Raw genomic sequence first — 13698 nt, 5'->3', positions numbered from 1 at the left:
CTAGCAAATAACAATGGAGCATATTAGCAAATTTAAATGCTCACAGTCCCAGGTAGCAGAAGTGATGTATAAATCTATGAAAACCAGCAAAATTCTTAATGCAGATCTTTATTTCATTTTTTTGTGTCTCTAAAAATCCTTTAAAATTTTATCTATGTCTCCTGACCTTCTACTTAACCTAGTTTTCTTTTAGTCTAGAATGGTTCCCTTCCCTTTGCCTTTCTCTAAGTTATCTTTTCAGATGACCGCTTGGGTAACTAATTTCCTCATTAGGTGAGCTGTTCCATAAGCATCAGCTTACCTGGCAGAATGAATTCCGTAAGTTATTATGCTACCTAATGTTTACAGATATTCTCATTTGAACAGGTGATTATCCTGCTGTAACCACTGACAGTGCTGTAGGAATCCCAGTTAAAAACACAGCAAATGATACGGCATAGTTTTACAATCTCACCCACTCTTTTAAAATCAAAATGCACCTTGTAGTTAGAAGCTGATACATAAAGCCAAACACTGATCTGTCACATAGTGCAATATAAACCTATAATACCTTCTTTAGGATTTGCATTTTGGAAAATAAATATAAAGATCCACTCATGTGATTTGATGTATAAACCTGCCTGGCTCTTTACTGAGAGGAGGTAACAAGTGAATAATGTCCTTAGACTTCCCCTTACTGTTTTTCCGTTTGTTCTTCTGTCTGTGTTCAGATATGCCATCTAAATTTTGGTGCTCTGATGCTTTATTTTTTCTGAGAAGATGAAGAGCCAAAAAGTCACTGTCTTCCATTGTACTTGCATCCATCTGTCATCCCAAAGAAGCTGAAATATTCAGCAGTTCATCTGCATCCGCTTCTCCATCGCATTTGAAAAGAGTGCAGGACTAACAGCCCTCCCGGTCCTAACCCGGTAGTTAGAGTGCTCTGTGGGCCCATATTTCTCACACATGCTGTCATCTGTCTTGTCCACTTGGATGAAGTAGTCCATCTCAGCAGGACTTTTTTTCACATGCTCTTTCTGAATCTGACGTTGATCCAATGCAGCTGCTCTTTTGCCAAGAATAAGCCACAGCCTGTTTCACAATTGATGTTGCAGCATCATAAGATTAGTGTTTTACCCACCTGATTGCCAGCAGCGGTGAGTATTCTTGCAGAGCGCGCTGCTCTTTCTCATTTTGGCAGCCTTCCATAGTTACTGGGAACCTATAAAACTGTCGGTGGTGTCCACTGAGATTTCATGTCAGGGATGCCTGTACAGCAAAAACATCCTTCCCATTTCAAATCCAAACAATAATTTTCTCCTCAGACCCTCCCTATCAGAATCCACATACTCTCTCTTAGGTCTTTTTTGGCTAAGCCATACATCTTGAAAATTGAGATTCTCTCATTTCCCCCAGACTGCATCTACTGGTATTTGCCCAGATTTAGCACAAGCTGTTTATTGCCCCAAGTTTTGGAAAGAAGCTGAAAGAGTTTTCAGACTTTTTTTGATAATTTGAGTGTGTATCCTCCATCTGCTCTCTGTATATTTCATTGACCTTCTTCTGCAGGAAGAGAAATACAGAGCATTTTTGCTTCTTGCAAGAATTTTTTTCAGTTGCCAACTGTCTGATTAGATTATGTCGTATATGTTATGTCACAACTAAAAGAACAGTGTTTTCATCAATCATTTGAGGGAATTCTTAAAGAGAGCATGTTCTTATGTACTAGACAAATTATCATTCTTAGATTTTTTTCATAGGCTTCCCCTTGAATTCCCCATAGATTCCCCTTGAATCTAATGCGCAGACAAAATTCTCCAAACCTGTAATCTTTTGGCAGAAAACAATTTTATCATTGCATGCCTGGGCTATCTCTAAGTTCCAGCTAAGCTGTAGTTCCTCCTTTAACTGCTCATTGGTGACCTGATCAAAAGTAAACTTTTGTAGAAATTTGTCAGCTTCATCATTCTTAGGGAAGGCAAGCTATTTTACTCCGTACAAACAAATAATTAGAAACTTCAGCAATTATTTGATTCATCACATTGTTTTCATCTCTTAATATAATTTGGTATCATGTTAGAAGTGATTGATGTAATAGAAACTGGATACCACACTGTGATATCAGACCAGCCAGTTCAGTATTTTACCCCTATTTGATTTCTTAAATTGTTTCCTATTTTTCTTGTAATAGGAGTACATCTGTTAAAATGCGAGTCCTGAAGTTTCACTGGGGGCAACAAAAATAGTATCACTCTAGTGATTAGAATGGCTACTAAGGATAGAATTCAGTTCTTCAGAAGTATTTTCTGTGCCTGCCTTATTCGTTGTACAATTTCCAGCTTTCAAAACAAGTGAACTACAGGACCTGCAAACAAGAATCTATTTGTTTATAAGAAGTCCAATTCAACCCTCATCCAGTTCCTTCCTGTGTATGGAATAACGTGTACAAAATCATGATTTATACCACATATGCACAAACAAAAAAGTCCGTGTATCTAGAATCTGTTTATGTTCCAAGCATGAAGAAGAAAATAACCATGAGTAACCACCTATCATATTTCGGGCAGAGATACAGTCTAAGTTATGATATTACTGACACCACTATTGTACTGTGATTAAAATACGGCTTTTGATTAGTAAACAGATGGGTTTTGATCTGCATCATGAGCCTGAATGAATTTGTTGCCAATTCTTGAAGCAATTTGTGTTCTTGGAATCAAACTACCTAACAGTAACAGATGTGAGTACATTGAGCTGTCAAGAGCTTAATGAAGTAAAACCGAGATCACTAACCAGTTTCAGAGAAGGGTTAAGGGGATCCTTTTTTGAAAGCTAATTATTTAGGACAGCACACCTGTCATTAGGCAGCAGAAGATACCAAAAATTAACCATTGTCTCGCATGAATTCTCGCAGTGCCACATGTGGTTGAAATGACAGAGAGAGTTGTAGTTCAAAAGTAATTGAGTTTTCAAGCCTGTAGAAACTGGAAGAAAAATTGTGATCTAAGGTTATTAAAAACGGTTAAAATCACTAGCGCAGCATGCCTTCCAATATTATGAAACACTTTCTTTCAATTCTTTGTATTATAAAGACATCTTGGTACTTAGAACACTGACAATTGTATCCAGCAGGGTAAATGCAACCACACAGGCACATCTGCTCTCAGCATGATGTGGTAATATACAGAAAAGGCATGGCCTTGCAGGCCAGGCAGTGGACAATTCAGGAAATTTTGGGTTCGGTTCCTGAGTCAGGTCAGGTTTCTCTGTGGCCTTGGGAAAGTCGTTTAACATACAGGTTCTGTGATAAAACTGGAATAATAGTACTTCCTTTGTATGGTCTATTCAGACTGCAAACTCTTATTTGGCAAAGACTATCTTAATGTTTGGATAGTGCCCAGCATATCTGGGCCTTCATTCAGCTGAAGGCTTTCTGGGTCGATTTTGAGACACCATGCAAGTGAATAGAGATCATTTGTATATAGAAAGCCATTGTTACATTGGTCTGAACTAAGTGCTCACTTTATTGGTAGTTATTTTCCAACTCTAGTCGTGCTGCTGTATTCATCGTTGGTGGATCAATCTGCAGCCTGTTGCACACATACACAGCTTACTGTGCTACTTTCTCTGCAGTGCCTAAACTCCATACTCGCGCACGATTTCATGGCAGTTCCTGCTTCTTCCTTGCTGATGCCCAGCATGTTGTATCTGTACAGCTTTCTCTTTTATGAGATTCTCTGAGACTCACAGAGCACTGGCTGCTCATTGGCAATTTCCTTGCACTTCATCAGGTGTCTTAGGAGCTTTAGTCAATGTGATTAGTGGGGTATAAATCACTATCTTGCAAGTGAGACTAATATCTTCAGAGTTTATTTGATCCTTCCAGCATGACCAATTAGGTTATGCACCAAACTTCATTAGTTTTATGGCTGTTGTAAGAATAGCCATAGTGAGAAATCAGTATCTCGTGGATTAAAATTGCCTTTTCTGAGTACTTTCCAGTGAGAGATGCATTTCACAGTTATGCATGTAAGAAACATGATCTTATTCTAGTTTGGGGGTTTTGGGGGGAGAGGAGAGAAAGGAGCTTAAGCATCTAGAAGGACACATAACTGTGAAAAAATATTCTTTTGTAAATCAAAACTCTGCTAACAGTAAATATAACTTAAAATTTGTCTCTGATAATCTTGTCTTTGTGCTGAATTTGTTTCCTTGAAATACATCAAATCCATACACTTCCTACAATGTCTACCCTGCTCATATGGCAGGCTGGTGGCTATGCCACTTTCTTCCTTGTGGTAGGAGGACTTTTCATGGCAATTATGGTCTTGGTAGCATAATTCTGTAAAGGTTTTAGTATGCAAGTAGTTCTGCTCATGTGAGTAAAACTATTGAAGTCTTTACTATTAAAGTCAATCATCTACTGCTGATAAATGTGGAGACTTTAAAACACAACTATTTAAAAGAGACATCACTGTAAGCTGGCAATAAGTGCATGAAAAGGAGAGAAAAATCCTTGTTAGTATCTCTTTCTGTGGTAGACACAAAGGATGTGTGTTTCTGACCCCAGGATTCCTTTACAGAAAAGCAAGTTTACAAGTCCAACGAGGAGGTTGCTGCATTTTTACAAGAGATTTGGATAAAAGTATAGCTGCTTCCATAGGAGCTTTTTATCACTTAGCATCCTACTGATATCTGGATTTCCTCTACACAGGAAACATGCCTAAAAATGATTCTAAATTACTAGTCGGAAATCTTGGATCGCTCACCAATTATCTCTATTCCTTTCATTATGTAAACCCCTATATATGAGGTAATTCCTATAACTTCAGTACAAAGAATAACATTTAAAATCAGCATATGAGAATACCTGTCACTTCTTCCTGAACAGAATATTTCCTCCATGGTTATTCTTTTATACTGTTCCTTTCAATATAAACACAAACCTAATGTGTATGCTTGAATAACATTGCTTACTTTCTACAGTTACTGTCACAAAGACTTAAATCTTCTAGCCAAACTTAAATCTTTGGGTTTAATATAGGTTATTTTGGTGAAAAGTAGTATCTTACCATACACAGAGAGCTTGAGATTGAGAGGGATCTCCCTTCTTACCTTGAACTCTATGAAATGTAAACTTTTTACACCTTTTCTTCTTTCTTAGGAGATGGTGGGAAGCAATAAAATAATTAAAATCTGCTCCAGCATAGCAAGTAAGGATGTACTCAACTTTAGCAGTGCCGCTGACTTCAGAATCTTAGTCCAGTGCTTAAAATTAAGGTACCTTGCTGAATTGGAGCCTACGTTATCTAGATCGTATTCCTGCTTTACTTTTTAGAATAGTAAAGAGAAAGATTTGCTTTCCTTTTAAACTAAGGACTTTTTCAGTTGTAATTCTGCAGCATTTTAGTATTTGTAAAGGTGTGATGACACCTTGCAAATGGCAAAATACATTTTTAAAGTTGCGATGTCTGTATGATTTCAGCCTATTTACATGTCAGTAACTTAAGTCACATGAAAATTGCCCCTTGAAATGAATGAGGGCAGCAAATCGGTGTGCATGAATGTTTGCAGGATTAGGTTTTATATTTGCATAATTTTGACATTTTTAGGTCGAAAAAATTCAGCTTATTCACACTACCTCTCCAGTAGTAGCTATCAGACAGGAAGGCAGTTGGGTTTGAACCAATGCTTCCAAGTTCTTGAATGAAGTGTGAATAGCAGTCTGAGAAGAATTGCGAGCGTTTGTCTATCGGAAAGCCACCACTGCCACTAGAAAAACATGACATAAAACATATCACTTTGACATCAGGACTTATTACTCCTGTTCACAGAGATCAGGCACTAAAATAGCTTCTTGTAGTACTAAGAGAAGAAGGAAGGGGAATGCCTGTGTCATGTTTCTGTTTATACTGCATGTACACGTGCTTTGTGCCCATCGTTTGTAAATTATTTAATGGTCCAATATGAACTGGAAGAAATATATTCTTCAATATTGTAATTTTACACTTTTAAACAACTTCCCTCCGTAAACTGTTGTTGAATATTAACATGTTCTCAGGTTCTTATCTTGTAGCAGGTTTAGGACTTTTATTTTTTAACTCTACATTAATTTACTTATTCCTTCCCAGAGGGAAGTGTCCCACATACTGAATCAAGCAGAATGGCAGACACAGAATTAGCCTCTCACTTCCCTTGTGAAAACACTGTAAAGTTTCTCTTGAATTTTGTTCTACTTTTATTAAACCTATACAATGGATTTTCATCTCTAAAATAAGTTTTACTGACTCTTCTGCTCCCAAAGCAAATGTCTAAAAAAACAGTGATTATTAACTGCTTATATTATAGTAACTATTAAAATGACGGGGGGCATTATTCTAGATACCACCAGAATACATGGCAATAGGCAGATCTGGTCATAGAGAAGCAGCTGAGACAGAAAACAAAAACCAAGCAAACCACAACAAAACAAAAGGTGGCAGGGTGAAGAAAGGTGAGAAGTGACTTTCCAAAGGCCACACAGCAGTTGTAGGAATCAAGCCCAGGCTTAGAGGTGGGGGTGCAGCGCTCTGCACAGATACCAGCTTGCTCTTGGGAGCTTCCTGGGTCCTAGAAGCAGTAAAGCTGGTGAAGCAGGTGAGTTAGCCTCTGAGAAGCATTTCATTAGCATGGCTGAACTGCTTGCTTCTGCCAACAGAGCAATATCAAGTATGGTGTGACTTACTAGTCATATTTTTAACCTGGGAGGCTCTCCTCTGTACATGCAGTTATACTGATATAAGAGGGCCTTCTTTATGTGAAATCTACACTAAAAAGTTTTTCTGACAAAATCTCCTGGGTAAACACAGCTTATCCGTGTGTTTACATTATAAAGGTGTGAAAGTCTTTTTGTTGGGGAGGACCGAAGTTACCAGTTGCCATTCTAGTGGCAATGTTTGCATTTGATTTGCATTTTTTACATTTAAAAGTTAATTTTTTTATCTTTTCTGTAGTGGGGTGAGTTTAGGTCAGTTACAGGGGACAGGCAAAATACATTTGGAAGCAGGAACCATTGGATTCTTTCCAAGGCAGTAACACAAGCATCATTACAAGCATGTTGCTTTAGTTTACATCTCTTATCACAGAATCAAATCTATGCAACCATCATTCTGCGTAGATCTTATTGCCGTAGCAGGGCTCCGTGCCATTGTATACTACTATTTTTTTAAAAAATAAACCAGTTCCATTAGTCCTTTATTCTTCTTTCACTTATTGCTTTACAGCAAAAAGAAAACTTTACCTGCGAGAGTGTCTTGAAGTAAATGTGTAGCAGGAATTTGTTTTTTATGGATATTTCTTCATTCACAATCAGAAGATAATTGCATTAAACTGTCTTTACCTGGAGGGATTTGAAAATCATATTAAACCTAACGTCACATCACAGCTCAGATGACATAGATCACTTACAGATTAAGATGCTGTCCTCCTCCCCCCGAACCAAAAAAACCTTTTAAATGCAAAGGTGTTATCATCAGCCACCTGTCTCTGCAGCTGTCAAGATCCTGAGTCAGTTCATTAAAAATGTGCAGCTTTTAAAATTATGCACCTGATCATATGTTTGCTAGAGACTATTGAATTTAACTGAACAAATATCCTTTCCATATTTTTGGTGGCTAGGCAATGACTGCTGTGGAGAAATACGCTTCCTCCATTATTTTGATCACTCTCCATTATTTTGATCACTCTCCATTAAGTATTAGTATTTCATCCTGAAGATCCAAGCAGAGCATTTATGGCATAAAGTTTGAGAGAAGGCTCAAACTACTCTCAGCCATCCCTGCTGGAGCCGTTCCGGGAAAGGTGGGAAATAAGACTCCATGCTGCTACTGTCCATTGTGCAATTAACACTTTCCAGGTCTTGCTCCCTTACGTGCAGATGAGGGCAGCAGCCAAACGCAAAGCTGTGAGCTAACGGAGGGGGAAGGCAGCATGGACAGCAGAGTGAGCCGGCTGCTAAGGACTGAGGGGCTACTAAACTAGGTGCAGATTTGGCATGAGCCTGGTTAAGACTGGTTTGAAACTGATATTCAGGGCATCCGGGCATAGGACCAGCACTGAGGTCAGCAGGGTACAAAGCTCTGCGCTATTGCTGGGTCCAGCAACCCACTGGGTAATTATACTCAATGGGTAAAGGCTGTGTACTGGATTTTATTATACAGTGGTCTGTGCTCAAATGTAAAATTTCAAATGTTTCTTCTATTTGTTTTTTTCTTACAAGAGAGTCATGAGTGATTACAGGTAAAAATAGGGGGAAAGTGGATTTTCTTCCCCGATGGATTGTTTTTATTTATAGTTTATTTAAAGCATAACAGCTTACTGAATATTTAGTAGGCCATTTGTCTTTTACACAGTCTATAAGAAAAGGAGTAAGAAAAAAAGTAAAACAGTTTGCCATATGTGTACAATTCAAAATAAAAAGTAACAATAACATACACTCAGAGAACGAAATAAACTGAAGAACAGTTCAGCAGTGATCATTTTTGTTAAACTGTAAAGACATTTGCAAAGGCCCTTGTTTTTTTCTAGGTGATCACCAGCACAAGGGGAACACATGTTCTCTTTCAACCAGCTAGTGATTCTTCAGCTCTCAGAATTACAGGTCACATCCATCAGGGTTTGTAATTATTAGTTCTACTATTACCTACTGCAGTTACTTAGATAGAAAACATATGTGGATTAGCAAGGAATAAAAGATCAGGCCATACATCTGTATTCATATGCTTTATGTAACCCCTTCCCTCAGAGCATATCTGAAGGCTTTACATATATTAACGAATCATGTGTCTTTCCACCCTACTGAGGGATCACCCTTGTTTTACAGATGAGAAAACTACAGTACAGAGAAAAAGAGTCTATTTTAAATCAAAGGTGGCTGGAATAATCCAATGTAAATGTTTTATTTTAAATCTGTTACTCTTCTTTCACCCTATTTGCTATGTTCATATCGTGCACGCTATGAAAGAATGCTGTTTGCTGATGGTTGAAACTCGCTCATGTGCTGGAGTACTTATCAGCCCACTGTTAATAATACATTCCCAAGCGCTCCATTAGATGCACTTAACCTGCTGCAGGAGAAAGTGGTGATTCCTGATTCGTAGTAACCCAGCAACAGTTTCTTAGCAGTGGCTCAGCTGATGTGTGTGTGCGTCTCTGTGTACATGCGCACGCGCGCGCGTGTGTGTGTGTCTGTGTATGTGTGTGTCTGTGTGTGTGTGTGTGTGTGTGTGCACGCGCAAAGCAGCAGTTTCCTAGGGAGGTGGGGGCAAGGGCGTTTCTCAGTTGGGGAAAAAATAAATAAATAGAAGTTGCTAATACAGCCCTAGGATCCAGGCAAACTGAGTATCAAACCAAGAGCAAGAGCCAGCTAAGCAGAAATATTGGCCTACATTTTTTTCTCCTCCTAGTATAAGGCATGCAAGTTTCTATGGCAACTTCTGTTTTCTGTTCCGTAAGGCCTACTGACTCATTTCTGTGGGAGCTGCTCACTGAAAAAAATTGTTTTCTTTCTGTGCCAAGTCAAGTGGCTCCTTTTCTGAAGCCCATTGCTCTTGTCTGAGTTAGTCTGAGCGATAAAATGATTGGTATTTGAAGCTGGCATTGCTTTGCAGAATCAGTTTAGGGTGACAACAAAAGAGAGTTGAATGTTAAAACATCCTTGTCTCCTTGAAAAATCATTGCAAAGAAGTTCAATTTATCTGCTTTACAATAGGATGACAGCCTAGTTAAAACATTGGGATGCATTAGGTAGCTGGCTCTTGAGATAAAGCTGGGTTGTGCCAGGAGGGTAGTGTTTCCCTTGAGGAAAACATCTGCAAATGAGGCTCTCAGCCCTTCGTAGCTTAGTCTTTCTGGGGAATGCACAAGCTGCTGTGCCTCTGACAAGGAGTAAATCAAAATATGCGCCAAGGATACATTTGGTAGTGCTGGCTGGACACAGACACTGTTTTTGCCTTCTGGGAGTTGTCTGTGTTCAGTCCTCCGTTATGCCTTAAAATTGTGGCCATAAGCAGTGGCTTAGCTGTTAGTTCATGGCAGAGTCAGATAGAAATGCTAGTGGAGTCGTGCTTTAGGCAGTGGAGATTTGTGAAGATGACTGCCTCGGAGGAAATAGATGTGTATGTGCGAATACTTTTGGAACATCTCTTGTTCCGGAAGGAGCTTTTTAAAATGTACAGACAGTATTTAGGGACTACTTTAGTGATAACGGTAGCTTAGAAAGAACAGAGTGGCCTAAAGAAGAGTTTGCCAAGAATGACCCTCTGCCTATGCATCTCTTGTAAGGGAAATCAAGGCTGATAGAGTCCATGCCTCAGGTAGGAGAAATGGATATGTGTTCAGAGCCTAGAGCTGGATAGTGCAAAACGGATTTGTTCCTAGGTACTCTTATGGTGATAAGGTTTTTTTTTTTTTAATTTACTAGTCCGTTTTGTCTTTTACTGACGTATTAGTCATAATGTTGACCCTGGTTTAAGAGCTATATCCCAAATGGTAGATCAGGGTCCATTGCTAAAATGTTTTATGGCTTCATGGTAACATCTCGAGCTTTCTGGATCAAATCTTCAGCAGGAATGGATCAGCACACCTTCCACGATCTGATCTTATTGCATTAGTTTCTAATTGGGAAACTTTCACAGATATATAAGCTTGGGTTTTCAGCAGAGCCCAGGGAAGCTGAGTAGCCATTTTAACTTGAACTGGCGATGAGGGGGGCTTTGCATCTACTTCTCCTAGGCTCCACTGAAAATTTAAGCTGTTATACCCCAGAGAACACTGTGAACATTTGCACTACCAGCAATTCTTCTGAAGCTTTTTCTTTCACCTAATCACAAACATATGGTACACTTTAAGGGAGATTATCTTTACATTGTTAGCTTTAAAATGCAGCCTTCTTTTAGCTTTACAAGGTCACAGCAACTATCCAGTCAAATGGTAGAGGAGAAGTAAAATCTTAACACAGCATGACCTTGGTCTATCAGTTAGTCTTTTTCTGCCCTATTTTCTCCAGCAAAATAAAAATCCATCTCCACACAGTGCCAAGTGCTTTGAGATCCTGGGGTGAAAAGTACATCATAAGCCCAGAATATTAATTATTTAAGCTCTGATAGTATGCTTGGTACTGGAGGGAATACAGATGAATTGACAGTCTATTATTATCTGTTTGTTTATGAATTGCTAATATTTACATTGATTGCAGTGATGGAGCTGTCAGTAAACTGTACAGGTCTGAGTTTGCAGACACTGTATATTGCTTCTCTCTTTCTGTGATTCTTGCCACTAAGATTTTAGAAATGACAGTAAGGTATGTGAGGACTTAAGCAGTAATAGTACATCTACTTCAGAGAGTAAGAACATTTTAAGAGACTTATGTCAGCATTTTATGTAGAGCTCCTTATTAATTATACTGGAAGGGGGGAGGGTTAGGATCCAGCCAGTACTGAAAGTCATAGTGTATGTTGTCAACCTAGCATGTATTCTAGAAAATGGTATATGTGTGCAACATAGAAAAGGCAAGGGCTTGCTCTTCTTGTTCCTTGTTGTAATTTCAGTTCTGAGGTTTTGTGGGGAAACCTAATCTGAAATTGCTCATAAATTGGCTTTCCGGTTGTTACATTAAGCTGGATTACCCAGGGTAAAGCTTTGATTTTTAGATTTTAAAACGCTGAATAATTTATGTACACGTTGCCTACTAAACTGGACTGTGGCAGTTTGGTTGCTCTAGCCCCTTTTAAAACGGATCCGGACGATGACTGTTTTAAGATACAGGCAAACTTTGAATTCTCTTACTTGTAAATGTCTGTTTTTAAAAAAAAAGGGGGGGGGGAGGGAGTTGCATCATTTTATGTTATCATGGTTTTATTTTATAGCAGCCAATAGTGTAGTCCTACTGCAAGCGCTAAGGTTGATTTTTAGAGCTTGTTGTTCCTTAAAACCTGCTTTTGCTATCATTCCATTCTAATATGGGCATATGTTACAGTAAAGAAATGTTCAATACAGGCATGAGTACATAGAGCCAGAAAGGGAAAATTGTATTTTTGTGAACCATGCAGATGTTGATAATAAATCTAAATAAAATCTTTTTTTCAGAGCTTTTGTCAAATTGAATTGGTTTGAGCCATTCAGATGCTTCTAATTTCATATATATGTATTGTAGAATACATTTAAAAATAAAATAGTATGTTGAGACATAACTTATTTAATTGTTTGCATTGTCATTGTGCAGAGCCTTTGTCCCTGAAGAGCTTAATACACTCCTGTATGAGTTTACATCATGTATGGACTTTGATGCTGGGTATGTAATTTCTGTAATAACTTCATTTTATTTTTAATATGCCACATCTGTACTGACTGTAGGAAACAGGGCCAGAGCGTGTTGCTTATTCTCTCATACTAGATCAGCTTTGGTTAACTCATCAAAAGCAAGAAACATCTATTAAATATTCTTTTGCTGAGTCCTCAATTTAAATGAACTTGCAGGGAGCAGCGAATATTTTTCCTCCCATTTTCTCTGGACTCGTTTCTGCAGCCCTCAGAGGTCACAGCCTCCCTGGAGAGGCCAGACTAATGTCTGAGAAATGCTGCTCTGAACAAGTCCAAATGCTGCTATTCAGCAACACTGTAATAATCTCACCTAAATACTCCAGCTTCCATCCATCAAATGATTGACCCAATATATAAAAAACCCTCTGTAATTGTAATCACACAATGCTGGCTAGCAAACTATTCTTTACACTGGGCTTTACCAAGACAGTGTATTATCCTTACACAATAAGTTATTGACACCATGTCAGATGCTGACATTTATAGTGGGGTTATTGACAACAATTGTTCAGTGCTATAAACAGATGGCTGCATATAGCTCTTTGCATCATGCCTCTATCATTCCTGCTTATCCTGAGCTTTATAAACACAGAGATCACTCCAGCGCTCCCCAGTTCAAGGACTGCATGATAAACGCAGTAGTCACAGCTGTGTAGTTGAAGACTTGAAGCAGGGATTCTGCCTCTTTGTTATATATGAAAAATACAGTGTGTGCTATCCAAACTAACAGCACTTGCTGCCTGAGTACTAATATCTGGCTTAGTAAATCAAGAACTATTTTACACGTACACATTCCTCTCTATTACCAAAGCAGATAAGGTTTACTCAGCAGAACTCCTGCATCCTCGTTTCTTATTTGACTGGATCATTAGCATATTCTCTTTTTATTTGGTTGGTTTTATTTTATAAATTAATTGTAGCTGTCTATACTTTTTAGTATTTTTGCATTAAAGACAAGCACTTAATATGATGTACACAGATCTCCCAAAAGCATATATCTCAATTTAGCAGCCTCAGATAGAAACTATTCCCTCTATATTACTGCATAAATTAAATTTAGTGTCATAAATGTTTACTCAACTGGCTAATCAGCCTATAAATGTTTGCAGAATTGAATAATATTACCATACAACAGTGCTGCTGTCATAATGGCTTTGAAATAGAAAATTGTAGAAAACCTTTATCACCCTATACTCATTGCAATTTAGATTTCAAGGCTAATTCTTGCCTACAACTATGACATAAGTTTAATAATATTGTATTTTTTCAGAAAGCTCCTGGAAACAGAAGCTCATGGTTAAACTGGTGAGTCTGCAAATGCACGAAACCTCCCTCTGGAAATTGTGCAGAGGGTTTATACTT

At 38.3% G+C, this 13698-nt stretch overlaps 1 protein-coding gene across 1 annotated transcript in view; it reads left to right on the top strand.

Moving 5' to 3' along the window:
* Nucleotides 1–13698, top strand: part of MNT (MAX network transcriptional repressor) — a 107146-nt gene that overhangs the window by 35677 nt on the left and 57771 nt on the right. Inside the window, exons 5-6 of the mRNA XM_068910374.1 lie at nt 12239–12307; nt 13607–13641. The gene's annotated coding sequence lies outside the window, so the exon portion shown is untranslated. The remainder of the gene's footprint in view (nt 1–12238; nt 12308–13606; nt 13642–13698) is intronic.

The sequence above is a fragment of the Struthio camelus genome, chromosome 16, assembly GCF_040807025.1.
Source record: "Struthio camelus isolate bStrCam1 chromosome 16, bStrCam1.hap1, whole genome shotgun sequence".
In the NCBI taxonomy this organism is placed as follows: Eukaryota; Metazoa; Chordata; class Aves; order Struthioniformes; family Struthionidae; genus Struthio; species Struthio camelus.
The sequence above is the reverse complement of the archived record's forward strand: the minus strand, read 5'-3'. Positions and strand labels throughout refer to the sequence as shown.